At 39.9% G+C, this 25,150-nt stretch overlaps 1 protein-coding gene across 23 annotated transcripts in view; it reads right to left on the reverse strand.

The window, feature by feature from the left end:
- The window catches only part of PTPRD (protein tyrosine phosphatase receptor type D), a 2,297,910-nt gene that overhangs the window by 1,491,677 nt on the left and 781,083 nt on the right, over window positions 1-25,150 (reverse strand). For all 23 annotated transcript variants that reach the window (XM_077475060.1, XM_077475071.1, XM_077475065.1 and 20 more), the window contains exon 5: window positions 7,385-7,502. The gene's annotated coding sequence lies outside the window, so the exon portion shown is untranslated. The remainder of the gene's footprint in view (window positions 1-7,384; window positions 7,503-25,150) is intronic.

Raw genomic sequence — 25,150 nt, forward strand, 5'->3', positions numbered from 1 at the left:
ATACAGACCCCACTCACTTGAGCAGATAAGTTCTGCACACGGGTCATGACGACCCTCCTTTTATTCATTTTCTGTTTTCGTTCTAGTTCTTTTCCTCTTGTTCTGTTTTTTCCCCAGGAGATTTCAATGCCTTCCCAAAGTCCAGACGCCGTCATCCTTAAGCTACTTACATGCCTTTCTCATGATGGTGACTTGGAGAAGATGTCCCACTCATCGTACCTACCTCTCAGCTTGATACGGTTTCAACAGGTCGAATTGTACTGTGAGTACCAGTATCCCCCCAAGTTTAGCTTCCAACCTCTGAGTACTAATGCCTCTTAATATTCTGTCTATTAATGCCCATGGTTTAAATCACCCGGCAAAAAGATTTTCCTTGTGGAAGGAGGCCGAATCTTCGAAATGTGATATACTATGCGTCCAGGAGACACATTTTCGCAAGGACTCTCCTCCAAAATGTACAGCTAGGGGATTTCAACATTATTTCTTCTCTAGCGCTCACAAGAAGAAGAGCGGGACTATGATAGCCATTAGAGATACTGTCGCTTTTCAACTGCATCAGGAGCTCACAGACCCGAACGGTCGTTTCATAATTTTAGTTTGTGATATTAATAACGTGCGCTACACGCTGGTGAATACCTATGTACCTAACGTACGCCAGATCCGCTTTTTGAACAGACTTATGGTCAAAATCTGCAAAATTAAGCAGGGAGCTTTGCTGCTGTGCGGAGACTTTAATGTTGCACCTGACCCCGCAATGGACTCAACTTGTACTTCTACTAGGAGACCTCAGTCTCTGGGCAACTTTCTTCGTAGGAATGACATTTTTGATGTTTGGCGTTGTAGACATGCTAGTGAGAGGGACTACTCATTTTACTCTCATAGGCATCGCTCTTATAGCAGGATAGATCTCTTTCTCTCGGATAGGTGGCTCCTCCAAAAAATCACGCATACTAAAATTAATACAATCACCTGGTCGGATCATGCATCAGTGCTGATCACCATTGCCGATGATAGCCCCTCTAACGCCGCTTATTTGTGGCGATCTAATTCCCGATTAATCCAGGATCCCACCAACAAACAATTAATCGAGGACCACCTGTCCGAGTTTTTTCGGTTCAACTCTACCCCCGAGATCGCTCCTGATATAATATGGAATGCGCATAAGGCGTTTATCCGAGGTATCTTTATACAGCAGGGGGCGCGGTTGAAGAGGCAGAGGCAGACAGATGAACTCCTGAACAAAATTGCTGCTTTAGAGAACCTACATAAATCTAATCCCACCCCGGCCTTTCATTCTGCCTTGGGCCGTCTACGACATGAACTTAGGCTAGTGCTACTGCACAAATTTGAACAGGTGGAGAGGAGGCTTAAATTATCTTTTTACTCCTCGGGCAACAATGCTGGAAAGGCCTTGGCACGTAGACTTCAGGGCCAGAGGTACAAATCAAAAATTCCTTATTTACTTAATTATAAGACTAATGTCAAAGAATACGATCCCCAGCGGATCGCTGACTCTTTTAGTGACTATTACAATTCCCTATACAATTTGAACAAAGATGACTCCACTCCACAACCGACTAAGGAAGACATATCAAACTTTCTTGCCCTAACAAAACTCCCTACTCTTACTGCTAAACAATTAGATGAACTAAATTTGCCCTTCTCGATCGATGAGACCTACAGGGCCATAGACACCCTTCCTATTAATAAATCACCGGGGCCTGACGGGCTAACTGGGGACTACTATAAGTCTTTTAAAATGATTCTGGGCCCTCACCTTCTTAGGGTCTATGAGACTGCCGCTGCCTCTGCTCTCTTCCCGCAGGAGATGTTGGAAGCCGTTATTGTTACGATACCCAAGCCGGGCAAAGCCCCGGAGATACCTCAGAATTTTAGACCTATATCTCTGCTAAATAACGACTTACAGATATATGCTAAAATGATTGCACTTCGCCTGATGCCGATGCTACCTAACCTTATTGATGCTGACCAATCTGGTTTTACCATGGGGAGGCAGTCTTCGGATGCCACTAGGCGCTCTATTGATGTTATTCACTTAGCACGGGCTCGGCGAATGCTTTCTCTGCTCCTTGCTTTGGATGCGGAGAAGGCGTTCGACCGAGTTCATTGGGGATATTTGGAGGAGGTGTTGAAGTCATTTGGATTTACGGGTCATATTTTATCGGCTATATTGGCTCTCTATTCCTTGCCTTCGGCTAGAGTTTACTCCTCTGGAATGTTGTCAAAGCCCTTTCAGATCACAAATGGTACCCGTCAGGGGTGCCCGTTGTCCCCTTTGATTTTTAATTTGACAATCGAGCCTCTGGCGGCGTGCATTAGACAGGACCCTAGGATTTGTGGGTTCGAGGTGCATAATCGCAAACACGTCATAGGCCTATTCGCTGATGATGTGATCCTAATGCTTACTAAACCAAAAACCTCACTGATGTACGTCGCCAGAACCTTGGAACATTTCAGCAAAGTCTCGTACTATAAGGTGAACACAACCAAATCATATGTTCTCGACCTAGGAATTGCCCCACATGAAAAGAAAATGCTGCAAGCTAGCTACCCTTTTATTTGGAAGGATTCCGGGATATCTTATCTAGGCATCACTTTAACCCCCTTTCCTGAACAACTTTTTAAAGCTAACTATGTCCCTCTTATAGATAAATTGAAGACGGGCCTTCTATCCCTCAGCAAACATATTCTCTCCTGGTCAGGGCGCCTGGCGGCGTTCAAAATGCAAATATTACCTCAGCTGCTATATATTTTTCGCACAGTACCTATTCCGGTCTCTAATACATTTTTTAATAAACTACAGTCTTTGCTCTCAAGATTTCTCTGGGAAGGTAAAAAAGCTAGGCGTGCTTTTAAGAAATTGAGCAAAAACAGGGGGGCTGGCGGCTTAGGCCTTCCTGTATTAGTAGATTACTACAGAGCAGCTATTCTGGCACAACTGAGGGACTGGTTTGCTATCGAACCGCCCTCGCTGTGGGGCGACATAGAGCGGCATTGTACTCCTTGTTGCAATTTGCTAAATATAGCACTGGCATTCCCACTCCTGGAGCGGGCCCCGTCAGGCCTCCCACTCCCAGTAGTGGCGTCCCTGAACTCTTGGAAACTATTAGTTTCCGCACACCCGCGTAGCAGCCCAACCTCTTCAATCCCAATGCCTATATTAATACTGACCTGGCTAATCCCCGAGCTATCCCTGTACAGATGGCATAGTTCGGGATTACAATGGATTCAGGATCTCTTTAAGGGACCCCGACTCAAGCCGTTTGCTCAGTTGCAGGCGGAATACGGTCTACCTCATTCAGACTATTTCACCTATTATCGTGTACAATCTTATCTCACAAGAAAGCCTATCCCCCCTTTCGTGGTCTATTGGAGAGTTAAACAATATCTTAGTGCTGGATGTGCAAAGAAAGGCGGTATCTCCTTGTTTTATGACGCTTTAAATGATAAGTCACTCTTGGAAAAGTTGGGACCCATGATGGCCTGGGAGAGAGATCTTGGGATCTCGATCCCTGATGATCAGTGGGGCCGAGCTATCCATCATACCTACGCTGCCACTAAAAGTACCTCCCTCTGGGAGCTAGCCCATAAAACCACACAAAGGTGGTACCTGACTCCCTACCGTCTTGCCAAATTTTATTCCTCGATCTCACCTCTCTGTTGGAGGAACTGCTCCCAAATTGGCACCATATTTCATGTCCTATGGTCATGTAGTAAGCTAGCTGGAAGGGTATATTCGTGCTATTTAGACAAGTGACAGGCATAGCGACCCCCCCACCCCCGCCTTGGCACTGCTTAACGTAGGAATTGAGGACATTCCCCCTTCACTTAGGCAGTTCGTAACCCACCTATTTCTAGCAGCTAAGCTGGTACTCCTCAGGATCTGGAAGGCTCCTCATGCCCCAGAAGTTCTAGAGGTCATTAGAGTCCTTGCTACCCATTATGCCTATGAACTTATCTTAGCATCGTCATCAGGGAGGCGTACTGCCTTCCAAAACAACTGGCAGCCTTGGTGCGATTGGTACAAAACTAATATTTCACACTGACTGATATACTATATCCTTTCCTCTTACTGAGAGCATAACTGCATACAGATAATTGAGTGATAATCTCCTTCTACGGGACCTAGTGTAAGGTCCCTTCCCTCCCTTCCCTTCCCTCTCCCCTCCCTGTTATGGTTTTACGTTTCCGTTCTTCCTATTGTTCCTGAATTTCTCTTCCATGTACAGGTGATTCTATGTAATGGTAATATGGTAACCGAAAGGGGCATCTGACATAACCCATTTGATTGGGGCTCATTTGGCTGGTTTCTGTGTATTGCGGGATCTTGCAAAAGGTTCCGGGCGCTTCTTCCCCCGGAGGTGCAGCTAGATCCCGGAAGGGGCACCTCTGGTGGAAGTGCGGCATAGACCCAGGCTATAACGTAGACATTATTGTGGAAACATGTTATATCGAAAGTATATGCTACTACTTTATCGATGTTGTTATGAGGTTACCGGGACAAGCCTAAATTGTCTCTTATCTATACGGACTGTTTGCCTCGCCTGTACAAGAGTTGATGTACCTTTTTTTTATGTCTGTTTATACTTGTAACTCTGAAAAATTTTCAATAAAAACTATTAGTTAAAAAAAAAAAAAAAGACACTAACAATGGTGGCTTTGAAGCTGGTGTTTATTTATATGTCTTATTTATCTTATTTTTACTTTTACATGTTCAATCCTATCCATTTTTTTTTTATTTTTATTTACCCACTCTTTCCTAAAAACAGCTTCAAAGTGTTTAGCTTATCTCAAGTAACCCATGATACAGGTTTGTTTATAAAAGCTTTAAACTGTAATTACACATTTACAGACTTACCTCTTGAACCTGTCATAATTAACCACTGAGGTACCATTTGGTAAATGAATGATAATTTAGTTAGTTGCAAGCTGGTCGGTAGGTTGAGCTGGGAATTTCTTTGGTTTTGTTTTGTTTTGCTGAGGTACCATTTATTACTATAAAATGGTACAAGCCAAAACATTGGTATTCTTTATATTTTGTGTAAAGATAAAGTAAAAAATCCCTAAATTTATTACTAATTAGTAGATCTTGGTTTTTGAATTCTTCAAGCTTTGTTCGGGGACCTCTGCTATTTTCTACCTACATCCTTCAACATGGCACTCCTATTAATTAACATGGCTTTAATTAGCACATCTAAGCAGATGGTCTACTACCCTTGTTTGTGCTGCACTGGATTTTGCAGAGTAGGCAATTTATCTCTTAACCTATAAGGTACCACATTTTCCAAATAACAAATCATAGTTACATATAGATAATTTTTAAAGCTTATTCATAGCAAGTTTGTTTGCATATGCAAACTTATAGTCAATTTAGCTCATGGTGTCTATCAATAAAGCAAATGAGTGTGTTAGAAATATTACAAACATTTTCTCTTTCTTTATTTCTGTTGTCATCAAATATAAATTTAATGAATAGTATAAAATAATTCAGCGGTGAAACCTACCACATATCTGTTCTGCCAGGAACTATTTTGAGAAGAAATTCAGAAAGAGGCATTACATTTTAACACGCTCATTTGCAAGTGACCAGGTTCAATTTCTGAGAATTTTTAAGTCCCTCAGGTCCAAAACACCTACATACAGTATTTGTTTTTTATACTGGTAACAGTTATCTTTCCCATGAGACAGCTAAAATGTTTCATGTGTGAATGGTAGATATCCACTCTCAGCATATCTTTACTGACAAAAAAAATGAAGTGAGCAGCTAGCAGAAACAGTATTTATAATGTTTGATGGCTGTGAAAATGTGTTCTGAAATGTGTGTAGCTGACCTGGAATGTCAAAATTAGAAATGAGCGATAACTAAGCAATAGGACCACATTGCAACAGTTGATAGTGAGTCCTTCCAATCCAGAATACAGGGTAGTGCCCAAACTAAAAACATGTAAGCGTTAGTTATATTAATTTTATGAATACTATTGATACTACTATGGTTATAGTTACACCCTTGGTTAAAATTGACTCGCAGTTGTAATTGCAGGCAACCCCCTATTAAAATATAAAAAAATAAACGGCATGGGTTTCCCCACAGTTCATACCAGACCCTTATCTGGGCATGCAGCCTGACAGGTCAGGAAAGGGGGAGGACAAGTGAAAGCCCCCTCCGAACCATACCATACCATGGGCGCTTTGGGGGCAAGCTCCTTGTCCCCATGTTGATGGGATCAAAGGTCCCTTCATCACAACTCTGGGCTGTGGTTGTCGGGATCTGCATGCGGGGGACTTATCAGAATATGGAAGCCCCCAGATCCCAGCCAACCCCATGAGTTTCAATACCCAAAAGTGACATCACCTGAATAAGCCTGTTTGGGTAAAACATGTTGAGATGAGTCTTAGATGTCAAGGTCATGTCCAGTGACGTCACTTCAAGGTATTGGAAGGCGCGCTGGTTCCAAGAATCAAAACAATGGCATTCCCAGATAAATTTTGAACTGCTGAAAATCCAGAGTAATGAGAGGGCACAAAAGAATGTGAATATATATCTGGTGGGGGCTATTGTTTGTATTGAGGGTCCATGAGTAATAAGTGATTGCACCATGAGTTCCTCTCTATAGTTTCTTAATACATATTACTGATCCATCCAGGGCTGGATTTCTTGGAGTGGAGCCAGGGGACTGGGGTCTGTGTCATTTGAAGGCAATATACCCACATTTAAAGCGATTTATGACCCTTAATCTGGGGTCATACATTTCTGGTGAGTGTATGGCGTGAAGGAGGTGACTGAGTTACCATCACCTGTTGGAGCATAGAATACATTTTATTATCAGTATGTGCACAAGAAGGACTTAGTTCACTTCATATCAAAAAGTCTTATTGCGTTTTGTTTCAATCACATTTCTATGGGACTTTTGTCATGATTTACAGTCATGTTCACCATTTAGGAGTATGTAAATACTGGTCTGTGATTATGTATGGTTCACAATAGAGATTATCATGTTTGTATTGAATATTTTAATTTTTCAGCAACATTTTCATAGTGCTTCTGCTGTGATCATAATTTTGTTTACCATAGTGCAGCTCACAATAGTTGTTGTTTTATGCAGAGATTTCTGCAGATTTCTGCCAATGGTTGCATATCTCTAGTGATGGAAAGCAGGCCCTATTATGATCAAAACTGCACTGCTCAGCAGGTAGGCTGTACACTATATGCAACTCAAGCATTAGTTGTCAAGTTTTTTTTTTTAATGAATATTCAATTCATCTTAATTGTCTGCTTAGTGTAAATGATCAGAGTCACTAAATGCCAATACAACTGTTGAATAGTAGTTGATGATAAACAATAGAATTAAGGTTTATATCTTACCAGGACACAAGGCGGATACATGCGGTTTGTACAGATGCCAACATGCTGTCAGACTGAGTTTTCCTAATGAGCGTTTACAGGTGAGGCAGGGTGTTGTGGAGTAGGACTATATTTTCACCTAGAAAAAAACATGCACAAATTTAGTCAATGTATTTTATATAACATTATAGCCAATTATTACCAATTAAATGTATTTCAAATTTATTTTGTTTCCATTTTTGTTTTGTCACTGGGGCAAATGTGTAATATCGTTAGATCTTACATATTTCAAGTTTTACTGCTCAGAACCCTTGTACTTATAGACACATCATACATGTCACCTCCAAGACACTCTCCATAGTATATCCAAAGGGTAGCATTTTGGTCCAACTACCCTGTTTTACATATGCCAAATTTTACAGTTTAACACCGTATTTAATGCTTAAATGGTCAAACCTAGTTGCCACCAGTATAACTATAAATACGTATTCATATATCAAACACATAGGCACTCTTTCCAACTGCCAAGACAGTAAGGCATTTTATATATCAGGTATAGTCCATTACATTACATTTAGATACAATTACAGTAGGAGTTATAATTTATCACCAGGGCTCACAATGGCAACTGAATCCTGCCCCCCTGGAGATTTAGGAGAGTCCAAGTAGCTATTGGTTATTGTTTTGTGACACGCAAATGCAATTTTAGAGAAGTAAGCCTACTAAGTCTAATGTGTACTCATAATAAAAGTAGTTATAGACCAGAATTCTAATATTAAAGTCCAACGCCAATTCAGCATTGTTTAGAGTGGGGAAAGGTTAAAGTTTTAGTCAGGTTTGTATTTCCTAACTGGGTACATTCACCATTTCTTGTCCCAATGACCACCTAATATACAATAGGTTACCTGAAGAAGCAGTCAGGTCAGATCTCTGATACGTAGATGGAGATAGAGATACGTATTTTTGTGATTTTACCCCTTCCCTTTTTTACCAAACAAACATTTGTCATTGTTGTTTTTGTTTTCTTTGGAGAGATTTCTCCTCACAAAGCACCTGTAAATGTATAATGATAAAAAAAGCCCTATGTTTATGCACTACAAAAGATACTGTTTGTTGGCAACTTTGGGTCTTTTCCAATTTCCAAATCATATCAAGATGCTAATACACTTCCACATAAAATGATGGGTGTGTGTCTCTATGGTAGTGGCAGAATCATTTGAATATAAGCAAATTTGTGAGCAGGGACAAATATAAAAATCTATTTAGTGTGAAAGATGAAAGGTAAAACTCATGGGGACTGCATACATTATTAAAATAAATGATAAATATTACTATCATTCCTAATATAAATGTTATAATTATGTTGTGAATAGCAACACATTATTTAAGGGTGGAGGTGGGGTGTGGAAAAAGGAACATTTAGAATGTATTTCAAAATTCTTATAATTATCTATGACTCCAATCCATAACTTCTAGTAGAAAAAATAAGATTATATAGGAACAGAAAAAAATGACCACATGCAATTTTTCATTCAACCAAAAGCAACTTATAATTGAAGCAAGAAAGTACATGAAGCACTGAAAAGATTTCATGAATATGTGCTGACTCATTATCATTGTAACAATTCAAAGGGCGGAATGAATAATGATTAGACACATTAAAGTACAGTCTTTCTAAGCCAAGTATTCAGTCATATTTATTTGTAGTCTCTTGGTAATTACTTTAAAAGGACAATTATGCATTTCTAAATGAAATACCACATGTTCTCATAATAAATTGATCAATTTTATCAGAAGGACCGTTTTAGAAGGAATTTATACATTTGGCACACCATATGTGATGTTATAATGAGCGCTGTACTTTTTTATAAAGGGAAAAATACAAGAATGTTAATATTTGATTTAGTTTACAAAGAACCTCAAAAACATAAAGGGCTCTGAACATTTATTAACTTGTTAAAGTCTGCTATGTAAATAGTGTAAATGTAAAGAAAATAAAGTTGTATACAAAAACAAAAGTTCTGAGAAGTTATTAAATAAAATGTTTGTGCATTGAACAAAGCTAATAAATGTAAAAATGGTTTTCAAAATTGTTTACAAAAAAATATGTAAAAAGTGTGGCGTGCATTTGCATTCAGCCCCCTTTATGCTGATACCCCTAACTAAAATTTAGTGGAACTGCCCAAGTTTTGTTCTTGTTTTTGTAAAGCATATTGTTTTTTTTCTTTGATTCGTCTGTTTGTCATAAAACGAATAAAAATATCCTTAAAAAAAAATGGTGGAACCAATTGCTTTTAGAAGTCACCTAATTAGTAAATAGAGTCCACCTGTGTGTAATTTAATCTCAGTTTAAATACAGCTGTTCTGTGCATGCCACACGTTTTACATATTTTTTTGTAAACAATTTTAAAAACCATTTATCATTTTCCTTCCACTTCACAACTATGTGCCACTTTGTGTTGGTCTATCACATAAAATCCCAATACAATATCTTTATGTTTTTGGTTGTAACATGACAAAATGTGGAAAATGTCAAGGGGTATGAATACTTATTCAAGGTACTGTATTTATTATACTTTTTCCACTTTAGTGGAACCCAATAACAGAGTTTTGTCTTACCATAACACCTTTTATTTGGAGTTCATTAACTAGTTGCCGACCAGCCACCATCATTGTATGACAACAGGTTGGCTCTCCTGTGTGAATCGTCATAGCTGATGCAAGGATTTTTGACACCCTATGTGAAACCTCATTTTGCCTCCCCCTTGGCCCCACCCCGGACTCCACCCCCTTTTCCCTGCCCATGTTGACCCCACCTTTTAATGAAGCGCCCATCAAATACAGTCCACCAGCACTCATCAAATGCAGCCTCACCAGCGCCCATCAGTGCAGCTTACCAGCACCCATTGATTGCAACCTACCAGTGGCCATCAATGAATTTCTGAATTTCTTGCTTCCATTTATTCAGGAGTCGGGACACAGACACAGTTTGCCTCAGACACTATGTGTGAATGGAGCAGCGGTGGCCTGCTGCTGCTGAGACTTAGTTGCTTTCTGCAGAGAGAATAGAGTAGGAACACCAGTGGCCAGGCACCCTAGGCAGCAGTGTGTCCTAGGCGCTGCCTAGTTTTCCTAGTTGTAGCACTGGCCCTGGTTGTATGGCAGCTCACGCAGGTGTAGTTGCGGGCGGGCTCATGCCGCTTGTGCCTGCTGCACGCTGCAGGAGCATGGCCGTGGGTCAGGAGGACTCAATGTTCACCAGTAGGGATGAGCTTCGAGTTCGAGTGGAACTTATGTTAGACTCGAACATTGCCTGTTTGCCTGTTCGGCGAACAGTGAACAATTTGGGGAGTTCGTGGCAAATTCGAAAAGCTGCGGAACACCCTGTACAAGTCTATGGGAAAAAGTGTGCTAATTTTAACGGCTAATATGCAAGTTATTGTCCTAAAAAGTGTTTGAGGACCTGGGTCCTGCCCAAGGGGACATGTATCAATGTAAAAAAAGGATATGATAAATAAGGATAGGATATGATCATCTCTTCGGGGTAAAGCGATGACTGATCTGATCCAGCAATGGGTGATCTCTCCCTCCAGCAGTGCAGTCCATCCATCCTCTGTCTCCACTGGTGGAGACACTGCGGGGATCCTGGCAGCCTGACATTTCTTATATGAGGAGGGCGGGGCCACCCGTCACCTGACCCCGTCCCTCTCTGATGCAAGTGGGGAAGCCTGGCTTCCCCAGTGTTGTGTGGGTGACCCCGCCCCCCTCTGATGTAACGCAAGTTTCCGTGACATCAGAGGGGGCGGGGTCACCCACACATCATTGAGGAAGCCAGGCTTCCCCACTTGCGTCAGAGGGGGGCAGGGTCAGGTGACAGGTGGCCCCGCCCTCCTCATATAAGAAATGTCAGGCTGCCGGAATCCCCGCAGTGTCTCTGCCAGTGGAGACAGAGGATGGATGGATTCGTTGGGCTGGAAGGAGAGATCACCCATCGCTGGATCAGATCAGCCATCGCTGGACCCCGGAGAGATGATCATCCGTCGCTGGATAGCTAGAGTGAATTACCACTGCTGGAATCTTTTTTAAATTTTTTAAATTTTTAATAAAGGACTTTTTCAAAGGTGTGTGTGTCTTTTTTAACATTCTTTTACACTTTCTTTGTAAAATGGTTGGGGTACTTTTGTACCCCCTTACCATTTCAAACGGGGGGGCCGGGATATGGGGGTCCCCTTGATAAAGGGGGCTTCCAGATTCTGATAAGCCCCCGCCCGAAGACCCCCACAACCACCGGCCAGGGTTGTGAGTATGAGGCCCTTGTCCTCATCAACATGGGGACAAGGTGCTTTGAGGGGTCACAGACCCCCAAAGCATCTTCCCAATGTTGAGGGCATGTGCCCTTGTATGGTTCAGGAGGGGGGGCTCTCTCGTCACCCCTCTTTTCCTGTGGCCTGCCAGGTTGCGTGCTCGGATAAAGGGTCTGGTATGGATTTTTAGGGGGAACTCCATGCCATTTTCTCTTTATTTGGCGTGGAGTTTCCCTTAAAATCCATACCAGACCTGAAGGGTCTGGTAGGGATATTTAGGGGGAACCCCACACCATTTTTTTTATTTGACGGGGGGTTCCCCTTAATATCCATACCAGACCTGAAGGGCTGAAATTGAATTTGGGGGAATTATCAATGACTTTCAATGTTCTCTGTATTACGGGAGCCGACAATTCATCATAGCCACGAGTGATTTTAAATGACTTTTTTTCCTGCAGAAATTACACTTTGTGCAGGGACAGTTCTAAGCATGAGAAACATGCACCCCATTTACAGGCATACTATACACACCCCCAGGTACGAAATTTAAAGGAATATTACAATTTATTTTTTCACTTTAAGCATTATTAAAATCACTGCTCCCCAAAAAACTGCAGTTTTTAAAACTTTTTTTGCATTGATACATGTCCCCTGGGGCAGGACCCAGGTCCCCAAACACTTTTTAGGACAATAACTTGCATATTAGCCTTTTAAATTAGAAATTTAGATTTTGAACGTTCGAGTCCCATAGACTTTAATAGGTCTCTAAAGTTCACACAAAGTGCGAACCAAACCGGGGGGTGTTCGGCTCATCCTTATTCACCAGCGACCCGCGACTGCCTATTACAGAGGCAGAACAGGGAACTACCTTTGTAAAAAAGGCAATTCTCCATTCTGACAGGGGACATGTCAGTGATATACTGTTCCCAGTGATCAGGAACAGTGACCTCTGTCATGTCCATGGCAGCCCATCCCCCCACAGTTAGAACACATTGAGGGATCACAGTTAACCCCTTGATTGCCCCCTAGTATTAACCCCTTCCCTGCCAGTATCATTTTAACATTGATCAGTGCATTTTTATAACACTGATCAATGTAATAATGTCGCAGTCCTGCTGAAAATTGCAGATCCCCACCATTACGCGTAAAAACAATAAAAAATAAATCACTAAATCTATCCCATAGTTTGTAGACACGATAACTTTTGCGCAAGCCCATCAATATGTGTCTGTTGCCATATATGATTGTGATATACAATTTTTTTACCAATAATACGTAGAACATATCAGCCTAAACTGATGGATAATCTTTTTTTTTCTGTTTTTGGGGATATTTATTATAGCAAAAAAAGTAAAAAAAAATGTTTTCAAAATTGTCGCTCTTTGGTTGTTTATAGTACAAAAATGAAAACCACAGAGGTAATCAAATACCACCAAAATAAATCTCTATATGTGAGAAAAAAGGGCATCAATTTTGTTTGGGGCAAATTCTTCTGGTCCCTAAGTGGTTAAGGAAAACAAGGTCGGAAGTTATTCTGAGATGGCAGGGTTAATCTGCTTTCTATATGGAAATTGGACATGTCCCTAAATGAAACCCAAGAAACACACAGTTTGTCAAATCCCATTTTTCTTAATGGTTCATTAAAGGAAACAAAATCAGTAGAGGTAGCTAAAAGATAAACTCAAATAGATCATGTCAGGTCCAAACGATGGATGAAAGTCCTCATGGGATCTGGCAGAGCAGGGCAGTGAGATGGAGTACAATTTCCTGGTTAGGGTGAAAGAAAAAAGTACCTTAGTGGGAGAAGTGGCCCTATGTCCTTAAGACAACATTGTACATGTTGGAACAAGAAAAAGTTTTTATAGGAAAAGGCCACTAAGTCAAAAACTCACCTTGCAATGGTGATGGCAATATGTAAGGTCACTTGCAAGTAGGAGTAGGCAGACTAATATCTCTAGGTTTTAAGTGCATTTTTTTAAAAGCTGGCACAACCAGGTTTAGATCTCATGAAGTGACAAGTGGAACAATGTGAGGGACACTATGTTCAAAGAACTTTACCGAAGAATTAGAGGCAAGTGACTAGAGGAAAAGGATTGTTAGAACAGAGATCTGCCCTTTGATAGTACTCTGGGCAAAATTGTGATTTAGACCAGATTGTGGAAAGGTTAGAATCCAGCCCATGGAGTCCTTGGATGAAACATCAGGGCCTCACACCATGTGCAAGATGCTTTCCAAATGCAATAGTAGCCTTGCTTGACATGGATTTCCTTAGGCGCATATGAATAACGAATTCAGGTAGGCCAATTGCTCTTAAAACTCGGGCTTCAACAGCCAAGTCTTCAAGGCCATGAATAGAGAAGCAGGATGGTAAACTGGTCCATGGGACATAAGATCCAGGTGATCTGGAAGAGCCATGGGCAGTCTGATAAGAGTCTGATGATGTACGAATACCACATCTGCCTGTGCCAATTCAGTGTTATGAGAATCACTGGCCCTAAAGGGACTGTAAGAGCCTGTGATATCCCTGCTTGTTCAAGCATCAGCTGTGCCTGCACCCACCAGTATCCTTAACAACCAGTGACAGCAGGGGCTATCGGGCAGAAGTAATACTGCTATTGTATATGACGCCCGAACAGCTAAGGTTCAAACCAAACTTGTGTTCTGACCAACCATGAGCGCATTCCTAGTTGTCAGTTAGAAAGATGGTTATATATGGGGAGTTGGATATTGGAGGGGGAGCATAAATAATCACCACATCAACCGTAGATCAGCCATATATTATACTGTGCCAGGTATGGAATGTGGCCATACATTTGGGGCACTTCATACAAGCAGATACATGATGTAGTTTATTGTCCGATTCTACCCTGAAATCCTTACATTTTCTAATAATTATTATGTAAATGAACAGCAGTACATTTTAATTTTGACCTTTTTTACAGTATTGAGAAAAGCCTCTTTTACTCGCTTGAATGTCATCACCTGGCGTTTAGAAGGGGATAGGTGGGTCATTTTCTATTGACACAACCCCCTCCCTCAGAATTACATCTTTCAAGTGTTCTTTCCTTTAACTGTGTGTGTAAAGGTGTGACACAAGGTAGCTGCATTGTTGGGAATAAAGGCAATTTTTGCATTTGGAGAGGGAGAGAGAGAGATAGGAAGAGGTGGAGCCCTGTTATCCAACTATGGAGACAATACTGTTTGAAATTTTAGGGCAGCAGAGGCAGTGTTGTCAGTAAACAACATGAAGTTAATAGAGTTATAGATTTCTGCCAGGTATATTTCTCTTTAAAGGAATGTTTTAAAGGAATGAAACATAGGCGAATGTTCATGTATTTGTATTTGTTTTGCTCCAGACATAAATTTTATAAAGTGTTTAGACAAATAAGTTTATCAGCACTTTCAACATATAATCATAATTTAGCAATACCCAATTTAAAAACTGATCATAATTTAAAAGTACATTTAGCAGAAAAAAATAATATTTTAGTCAAAGTCCATGAAGAACTTCTGCCTGAATAAAGAAATCTGTTAATAATACATCTGTTAATAATATGGACTGTTTAGTGAGAAAATAAATGTTGTATAAAGTTTGGCAATTTAGAATAACTGAGCCTCACTATTTAAAGTTTGTGTATAGGACTCATCTATATTTGTACTTTTAGTAACTGATTGCTAGAGAAATAGATTGCAACCTGTATGCCTATGCCCATATGCCTAAAAAATTAGGTTTAGAAGAGTTAACAAATATGTGATAATAGCATTCAAGCAGCAAGCCCAGTTCAAAAAGGCCCTGTTTTTAACTACAAACCTGCTGGGAACATGTGTTAACCTTTACACAATGGACTACAACTCCCAAAATAGCATGCAGCTTCGTGTTTCCTGTTGATTGTTATCCGGTTATGGCAGAACATTCCCATTACTATTGCAATAAGCCTCTTATGATAGCTTGTCCTTTGTATTCTGCTGCCTATTACCATTCATTTATGACATATATTTTAGTAACAGTCTTTTACGCAAACATGATTATTTAATTTTTTCAGATTATGTTCCTATGCAATAAAAAGGTTAACTAGGTTCTCTTATTGGTGCCATTTTCCCGTGACCCCCTTTAACTAAAGAAGCAGTTTCATCATCAAAGTAATTTGCCCCACTGGGTGCCTAAGTGGACAGTTGCCAAACTTTAAGGTCTGTGGGATGGATAAGTGTTTATAGTTCCAAGTTTACTCCCATCAGACAAAATTAGAGCTTACACAAAACATTTTTGATTTGCTGCACCTATCAAACAGGACAGCAGAGGAGCAACCACAAGTTAAGCCTAAGTGTAAGCCAAAGTACAACTTCACTTTTAAATATCCTCTCACCACTTCCTTTCCTGCAATAAATACATGTAGGAAATCTGTGGTATATGCACTATACTAGCTCTTTCTGCTACAGAAATTTGAGTTTGCTAAGCAGAGATAACAGTACTGCAATTCTGACCAAAAAACATGTCAGACTATCAAACTGTATCGGAAGACTGTTGTTTAGAATGTGGTGCCTTTTACTTCCAATCATATGAAATATTCCTCTTTAAATTCTTACTACATATGAAATATATTGAAAAAGCCTGGTGTACAGTAGTACGTACACAACGTATGCATAAAAATGGGGGTATGTAAATTAACAATAATTTTAAGACAAAGGTTCCTTTCACACTGGGACACTGTCCTTTTTGTGGGGGTTTTCAGCCACTAGCGGGGCACTTTTAACTCCTGCTAGTGGGCAAAAAAGGGTTAAAATGGCCCACAAAGCGCCACTGCAGCAGCTCTTTGCCGGCAGTTTGGTGGCGCTGCCCATTCATTTCAATGGGCAGGAGCAGTTTAGGAGCCGCTCCTTCACTGCTCCAAAGATGCTGCTTGCAGGAGTTTTTTTAACATCCTGCCAGCGAATCACCTCAGTGTGAAAGCCCTCCGGCATTCATACTGAGACTGCAGGGGAACCGTTTTCAGGCGCTTTACAGGCGCTATTTTTAGCCCAAATGCTCCTGAAAAACGTCTCAGTGTGAAAGGGGTCTAAGCCCTTGTACACATGGTCAGACATTCCGACAGCAAAATCCTTCGGATTTTGTCCGAAACTTGTGTTTCATACACACGGTCGGACAAATCCGATCGTACGTAACATGACAACGTTATTTCATTATGATGGGACTACGTTCAGGCTAGTGGCCAAGAGCTTTGGTCTAGGAATTTGATCTGAGCATGCGTGGCACTTTGGCTGATCGGAATTCTCTACACACAATCGGAAAAAGTCTGATCGGATCATGTTGTCGGAAATTTTTATAGCCCAGCTCTAAAACTTTGTCCGTCGGATATTCCGACGGAAACAGTCCGATGGAGCCCACACACAGTCAGATTATCCGGCAACGCGGTCCGATCGGACATTTTCCGTCGAAATGTCTGACCGTGTGGACAAGGGCTTAGACTAATAATTTTTTTCCGCTCTTTTTTGTACCTTCATTGCAATTGGTAATGATGCACCTTGATGAACCTGTCAAACGGGACAGCAGTGGAGCAAACAAAATTTAAGGCAATGCCGCGTACACACAACCAGACTTTCTGGCAGACTAGGTCCGATGGTCTTCCCGACAGGCTTGCATAGTATTTGGTTAGTCAAACCAGCACACAGACGAATGGTTTTCCCAATTTTAGTTAGTTGGAATTTAGTCCGTCGGATAGATTTGAAACATGTACTATTTCTAGGTCCACCGGATTTATTTTTCGAAAAATGATTGGACTAGCTCACACACAATCGGATTGTCTGATGGACTAATCCATTCAGACCTAGTCTGCCGGAAAGTCCGGTCATGTGTACGCGGCATAAGTAGTGAAGGGGCATAGTGGTGCAATGCAGAGTACAGATTCACTTTTAAAAAGTCTGTTACTACATCCTATCCTGCAACAAATACAAGTAGAAAATCTGTGGTAGATGTACTATGCTATCGCTATCTTCTACAGAAATTTGCGCTTTTTAAGCAGAGCTAACAGTACTGCAATTCAGACCAAAAACCAACAGACTATCAAACTGTATAGTTAACAATGTGGTGGCTTTTATTACCAATCACATGAGATATCCTTACTAAAAGTGAAAGATATTGAAAAGGCCTGATGTACAGTAGTATATAATGTGTGTAAAAAATGTCAATCAACAATAATTTTCATACAAAGACCAATTATTTTTTTCCACTCTTTATTGTATCCTCATTATTATTGAAAAGGATAACGCAAAGCTAAATACTGCATATACAAATAAATTGACATAATTAAATATAACACTTGTATTACACTTATATTATTTTTAATTGAACCTAAATGCTATGTCTGCTTAACATATCATGGTCCCTCCCCAATCACTATTAGGTGCTTTCTGTTTCATTCAGATTTTATTTTTGAAAAACATACATAAAAAACAAACAAAAAACCAACACAAACCAAAAATAAATCACAGTTCCAAGCAGTAATAGACTCAATACAGTGAATGTGTCAACATCTAAATTTAGCCAAGCCATTCAAAAATACTTAAAAATATTCAGAAATATTCAGAAACATTCAGAAATTTTAATAAAGATTCAGCACTCAGAAATATTCAGAAATACTCAAAAATACTCAGAAATACTCAGAAATTGGTGCTTAGGTTATTTAACATTAACAACAATAGAGGAAGTATATTTCAATACGTGTTCTTGTGTTTTTCCATACTTTTGTTTTGCTTTTAAAGTAAAGCAGCTATTTTAGATGAGTGTGGTGCTTATCAATTGTAAATGGAAGCATTGCTTGCACAGTTAGGCCGCGTACACACGGGCGGACTGTCTGACGGACTTGGTCCGCTGAAACGTGTTTCAGCGTACAGTCCGCTCGTGTGTGGGCTTCAGCGGACTTTTTCAGCGGACAGTCTGGCGGACTAAGTCTTTCGGAATTTCCGTAATATTGTCCGTCCAACTTTGGTTTCAGCAGACAGTCCGCTCGTGAGTAGGCAAGTTGGACGGACTAAGTATGGCGCATGCTCAGAAAGGATTTACACGGCCGAAGGTTGCATTGCAGTGTATTGGACGTCGTATTTCTAGTCCCGTCGTACGTGCTGTTCACGTCATCGTGCAAGCTTTCAGCGGACTGTCTGTTCATCGTGTGTGGTCAAGTCCGTTCATTCAAAAGTAGGACGGACTGTCTGTCGGATTGTCTGACGGACTTAGTTGGCCAGACAGTCCGCCCGTGTGTACGCGGCCTTACAGGTATTTACACCTAACACTCACCCTATCCTTCACTATGAAAAGCAAGTTTAAGTAAACTGTAGGGTTTTGTTTGGTAATGAAAAAAATTTATTTTTTCATTTCACCTCTAGCAAAATAATTCCTCTAAAATGACAAGACATCCCTGCTTAAATATCTACTTTAAAAATGTATGGAAGAGTCTAATTATTAAGTGCTTAAGGGATTGAGGGTTATATATAGAATAATTTCTAATCTCTATGCACATTATACTATATGCTCTATGTTTAATTCCAATTTAATTTAGATAAGGTTATAATACATTGCAGAATAAATTGTTTAATTCACATTGGTAAATATAAGTCACTTGAGCTCTGCCACTCATACTTTTTATTGGTAATCCAGCTGGAACATTTAACAAAACTGTAGACAGATATAAAATGCACACAACAAATGAAGCTCTGTATTCATTAATGCATCATTAAATGTGATTTTTTCTCTATTTCAAGCTGTTTATTGCTTTTTTTTTTTTTTGCTTATATACACAAAAGTGACGACGAATAGCTGTACATACACCAAAAATCACAACAATATGCCATTTAATGGGAGATAACCTGTTACAGTCAGGGGTCAGGTTCGGAGACCATTAGCTATAGAGGTCCCCACTAACCAACAGGATAAGTATACAAGCAGGTCACCTTGGCAGATGACTTGGCAAATCCCAGCCCCCCATGCATTTGTTTGATAATACTTTGCCAATTAGCATAAATGGCCAACACTTTTTTTAGCATTTGGCTCCCTTTGACTTTAATTAATTCAGATTTGACACCTGAACTTCAGACTTGAATTGCCTTAAAATAAACACAGGTATATCTGCCTCATCCCTAGTGAGTACAACCAGTTGCAATAGAGGCAGCAATTTCACCATGCTATGAAAAACAATGGGATAATAGTAACATAAAGGCTATTTAATATTTGCATAGCAGCCCAAGGTGGCCTGATGCTGGCAATGGATGTTTTGCCTTTTGGACCATATTAAACTTATAACATGAATTAGCATCTAAGCAGACTGCATCTTAGCGTATGGTGGTTGATCTTCTGCTATATTAGGAAGCCTGAATAGATGATGTTGTTACAAAGTTAGTCAGCCACACAGTTAAAAAAAACCCAAGGAAGGCAAAAAAAAAAAAAACATAAATGCAATAAAATACTTCCAGTAAAAACATTCTATTGTGTCTTTTTCCTCTCTCTGGTATTGCAACAATCTTTTTTTTTTGATCCTGTGGCCAAAACTGAACTGCATATTCAAAATTAGGTCTTACTAAGCCCTGATATAGGTACCAGATATTGTTTCCATTGAGTCTATAGCTCTTCTCTAAAATAACATAAGTGTTACTTCTGAAATCTGAAATTAGGGTTGCATGCTGTTTTTGTTGTGAGGTCAGAATAGTGGGACATCTAATTACACACAACTGAATGACAAAAAATGACTATTTTCTGGAAAAAGCAAAGACCATCTTCCTGTGCAGGGAGTGATTTTATTTCTAATTGGTAAGCATCCCCTTCATCTAAAATAGTTTCTTTAAAATAAAAACAAAATATAGTAGGCAAAAGACATAAGAAAAAGTAATTATATATACTTTCTCTATGTTTTAATGTTAAAGAACCTAGTAGTGATTGGGAAGGGACCCTGATATGTTGAGCAGATGTAGCATTTTAATTTAAAGCAACACTAGTGCAATGCAAGTGTTTCTATATTTAACCATGTCACTTGATTTTTTTTGCAGTGGGTAGCTTTGTGTTATCCTTAATAATAATGAGGATACAAAAAAAATGATTTGGAAAAAATAATTAGTCTTTGTCTGAAAATTAGTATTAATTGACATTCCAACTTAAACTTCTAATTAGAACAAACAACAGTTACTTTTATTTCTAATGAACATTAATATATGTAATGCGTTTTTGCTCATTAAAACTTACATTATACCAAAACTATTAATTGAAAATAAAGATGAAATGGCAATATTAGTTTTCATTTTGGTTTAATTATCTTACTTCATGCTGAAAACTTTTTATATTTTAATTAAGTTGATGTTAAGATATTGGTTTGTGCAAGAGAACTAGTAATTATAATAAAATGACAATACAATGTGGTAATGTTAATGCATTGAACGAAAAACATTACAATGATAAGATTGCATTTTCACAACCTAGACTTCAGTATTTGACAGGACAGGAACCACAAATCATTCTTTAGTGCTGACCGCACTGAAAATTTACATAGCAACATCAAAAAGAGAAAAAAAAATGGTTTCCACTTTGTTTGGTTTCTAATAGTTCAGTACTGTATGTACAAAAGGGACTTTGTATCAACTGAACAGTATAGATTTATATATAGATTGATGTGGTATAGCAAGGATAGCTGGATTGCCTAAAGGGGTTGTAAAGGCTGATTTTTTTTTATCTTAATGCATTCTATGTATCAAGATAAAAAGCCTTCTGTGTGCAGCAGCCCCCCTCAGCCCCCCTAATACTTACCTATTCAGCGATGTCCACAAATGCCTTGGTAATTCTGCACTCTCCCTCCTGATTGGCTGAGACAGATCAGCAGCACCACTGATTCCTGCTGCTGTCAGTCGAACTCAGCCAATCAGGAGAGAGGGGTGGGGCTGAACCACAGCTCTGTGTCTGAATGAATACATGGAGCTGTAGCTCAGCTTGGGTTCCCCCATAGCAAGCTTATTGCTGTGGGGGCACTCAACGGGAGGGAGGGGCCATGAGCTACAGCCAGGGACCTGAGAAGAGGAGGGTCTGGGCTGCTCTGTGCAAAAAACTTCACTGAACAGGTAAATATGACATGTTAGTTATTTTAATAAAAAAAATGAGACTTTACAAACACTTTAATTCTTGGATCAGGTAAAAATTTGTACTGTGTTCTTTTAGTAGAGGGCTTGCATTTCTTTAGCACAAAGGTACACAATGAAGAGAAGGAGGTAATTAATGTTATGATATAGCTTGGGAAAGTGTTTTAGTAGTTTGGTGTCAGGGTAGCGGGCGAATACAGTGAGGACTCACAATCTGCAATGGAGGATCTAGTAAGAGAGGACAGGAACCTAGATCTCCCCCTTATACCAGCAGACATGAATACCATCGCTGCTGACATAAAAAAACATTTTTTTCTGGCATCATTGACCTGAAAGCTGACTTAATGGCTTTAACAGAAAAAATGCCCACAAAATAAAAATCTGATAACAGGAGGGACAGAGCCATAACTCGCCTGGAAGCTACCACAACAGCTCTCTTTGCCCAGAGATCAAAAGACACCTGAAAGATCTTTATAACAGGGGGCGCAGGAATAATATTAGAGTGTGGAGGGGTCCCTGAATCCATTAGCTCTGACCAGCTCCATCCAGCCCTGACATCCATCTTTAATAATGTCATGGAAAAACCTGCAGACACTCCCATTGAATTTGTAAGGGCTCATAGAGCTCTGAGAACGAAACCTCCTGACACAGCTCCACCCAGGGACATGGTATGTTGTATCCAGAGCTTCCCTCTGAAAGAAGAAATACTTAACCAGGCCAGAAAGAGCAATCAAATTATATTCAACAAAAGCACAATTGCTCTATATCAAGACCTGTCTCCTATAACCCTGCAGAATAGAAGGGCCATGAGACCCCTGCTGGATGTTCTCAGAGAAAAGGGCACAGTATATAAATGGTGCTTCCCCTTTGCTTTGCAAGCAAAAAATAGATTTTTTGATGCAAAGCGCCATACCCACCCTTTCCAATGAAGGCACGGAATCTTTAGAGACCCCGATATCCTCAGAGGAATTATTGTCTGCTGCAAAAATCCTCAAACCCAGAAAGAGCCCAGGACCAGATGGTCTTATGGCTCATTATTATAAGACATTTACCAATATTCTTGCAACCCCACTAGTACGTACGCTGAACTTCTTAATGGACCCCTGAAAAATACCAAGCACATTTTTAATGGCACATGGGGCAGTGCTCCCCAAACCAGGTAAGGACCCAGCAGACTGCTCCAGTTACAGACCCATATCCTTGCTCAATCTCGATCTGAAACTACTAGCCAAAATTGTTGCTAACCAATTATACACATTTATTCCACAATTAGTAGGTCCTGAACAAGTTGGGTTCAGGCCTGGGCGGGAGGCAAGTGGCAACATTACAAAGGCTCTTAATTTGATACATCGATGCTGCAGAGCTGGATTTGAAGGATTTCTCTTGTCAACTGCTGCAGAGAAAGTTTTGGATAGGGTGTCATGGGACATTGTTCTAAGCCTATGTGTCATTGCTCCCACATAGGCTTGAAAGCACATATGCTTACTTGGATTTCCTCACTAAATCAGGATGGCCAAGCTGAAGGTCAATGGCACCCTGTCAGGACCAGTTTTCATTAAAAATGGCACTACACAAGGCTGTCCCCTGTTGTCTCTGTTATTTATACTGACATTAGAGCCATTTATCCACACAATTAATATGAACGAATCAATTATAGGTTTTGTGATTGACAAAAAAATCACTGTGTACGCAGATCTCCTTCTGTTTTTTTTTTGACACAACCACACATCTCTATCCTCAATTTACTGCAGGCTTTTACTGTCTATGGCTACCTGTTCAATCTTAAAATCAATTATGCCAAATCTGAGACCATGAATCTCACCCTATTTCTGAACATGTTTGGAAATGCACAACATAACGACTCCTTTAAATGGGTACCACATGCACTCAAATACTTAGGGATTTGGCTAACACCCATGCTTAACAATATCTTCACATACAACTTCAAACCAATGTTTCACCAGGTAGAACACGATCTTTCTGACTGATCGCTCAAACATTTTTCCTGGTTTGGCAGAGCGGCCATTGTCAAAATGACCACACTCCCTTGGCTTTTCTATTTTTTTCACATGCTACCAACAGAGGGTTCTGTGGAAGTTTCTTTGGGCACACAAGAAATCACGTCGCAATCTAAGACTACTTATGAAACCCAAGGCCATCGGAGGCCTAGGCTTCCTACATTTTAGGCTATATAATTATGCAACACACTTGGCCAGAATTATAGAGGCATTGCCATGCTGCAAATAAAGACTGGGTGTCTTTAGAAGAAAGTTCCCCAGAACTCCCCCTAAGATTCTCTCCTTGGATTCCTTGGTCCAAACGCCCCCTGAGCCTCAAACAACATCCATTAATTGGGACAACCCTAAAAATCTTTCATAAACTTACCCTGAGGCACCAAACATCCACATCTCCAGCGCCACTTACAGTGCTCTACAACAACCCAGATTTTCCCCCAGGCATAGGTTTGAAAGCTTTTACCAAGAAAGATGCTGCCCCCCTACTAGCCCCACAGTTTACAGACACAGGCATATGAAAAGTTGCTGCGTAGCCTCACAGCTTTGGTTTTTGCACATTTGAACTACAGACAATTATGCCATTACATTCTTTCACTGGATAAGAAAGGAAATCTAACCAGGGATCTTACATACTTTGAATCTGTTTGCCAAGCTGGCTAACAGATTGAAAAAAACACCTCCCTAATGTACTCACATTTTCAACAGCCTGATGCTACAGACATGGCCAGGTTCAGAAATCAATGGGAATATGCTCTTCAAACACACTTCATAGATTCTCAATGTAAAAACGCATGCATTCTAGCACATAAATGCTCGGCCAGCACAAGATTCCAAGTGAACTCTTACAAGCTACTGTCACACTGGTACGCAAAACCAGACAAGATAAAACAATGGTACCCATTGGCTTTGGATCTTTGCTGAAGATGTGGAGAAACCAAAGGAAACATGTTTCATATTTGGTGGGAGAGCCCTATATTTGCATAGTATATTTTTCTTAATTTAAGCCCGGAAATCTGATGTCTCTTTCTCTCCCAATGAAATGATTTTAGGTCTATGAAACCTTTTAAAAATATATTCTTGGATCCAGTAATCATGCTTTTCTCTAAATCTCATAAATTATGAAGTCATCAAATACACATTTTAATCCTAACACTGTCAAATGCAAAATAATATTTAAACATCCAATTTGACAGACTAATTTAGTGTTATGAGTTTTTTGTAAAAATATCATACAATATTCTTAGTATAGACATGTTTTCCAAAAAAAAGTTCACTCTCATTTAATAAAAAAATTAAAAAAGAAGATTTTACCCATATCCCAAAGGCATCAGTTAATTAAAATGAAGAAAAATATAAGGACC

Source organism: Lithobates pipiens, unplaced genomic scaffold (assembly GCF_037356315.1).
Source record: "Lithobates pipiens isolate NorthernLeopardFrog02 unplaced genomic scaffold, aLitPip1_a1.2 Scaffold_13, whole genome shotgun sequence".
Classification (NCBI taxonomy): Eukaryota; Metazoa; Chordata; class Amphibia; order Anura; family Ranidae; genus Lithobates; species Lithobates pipiens.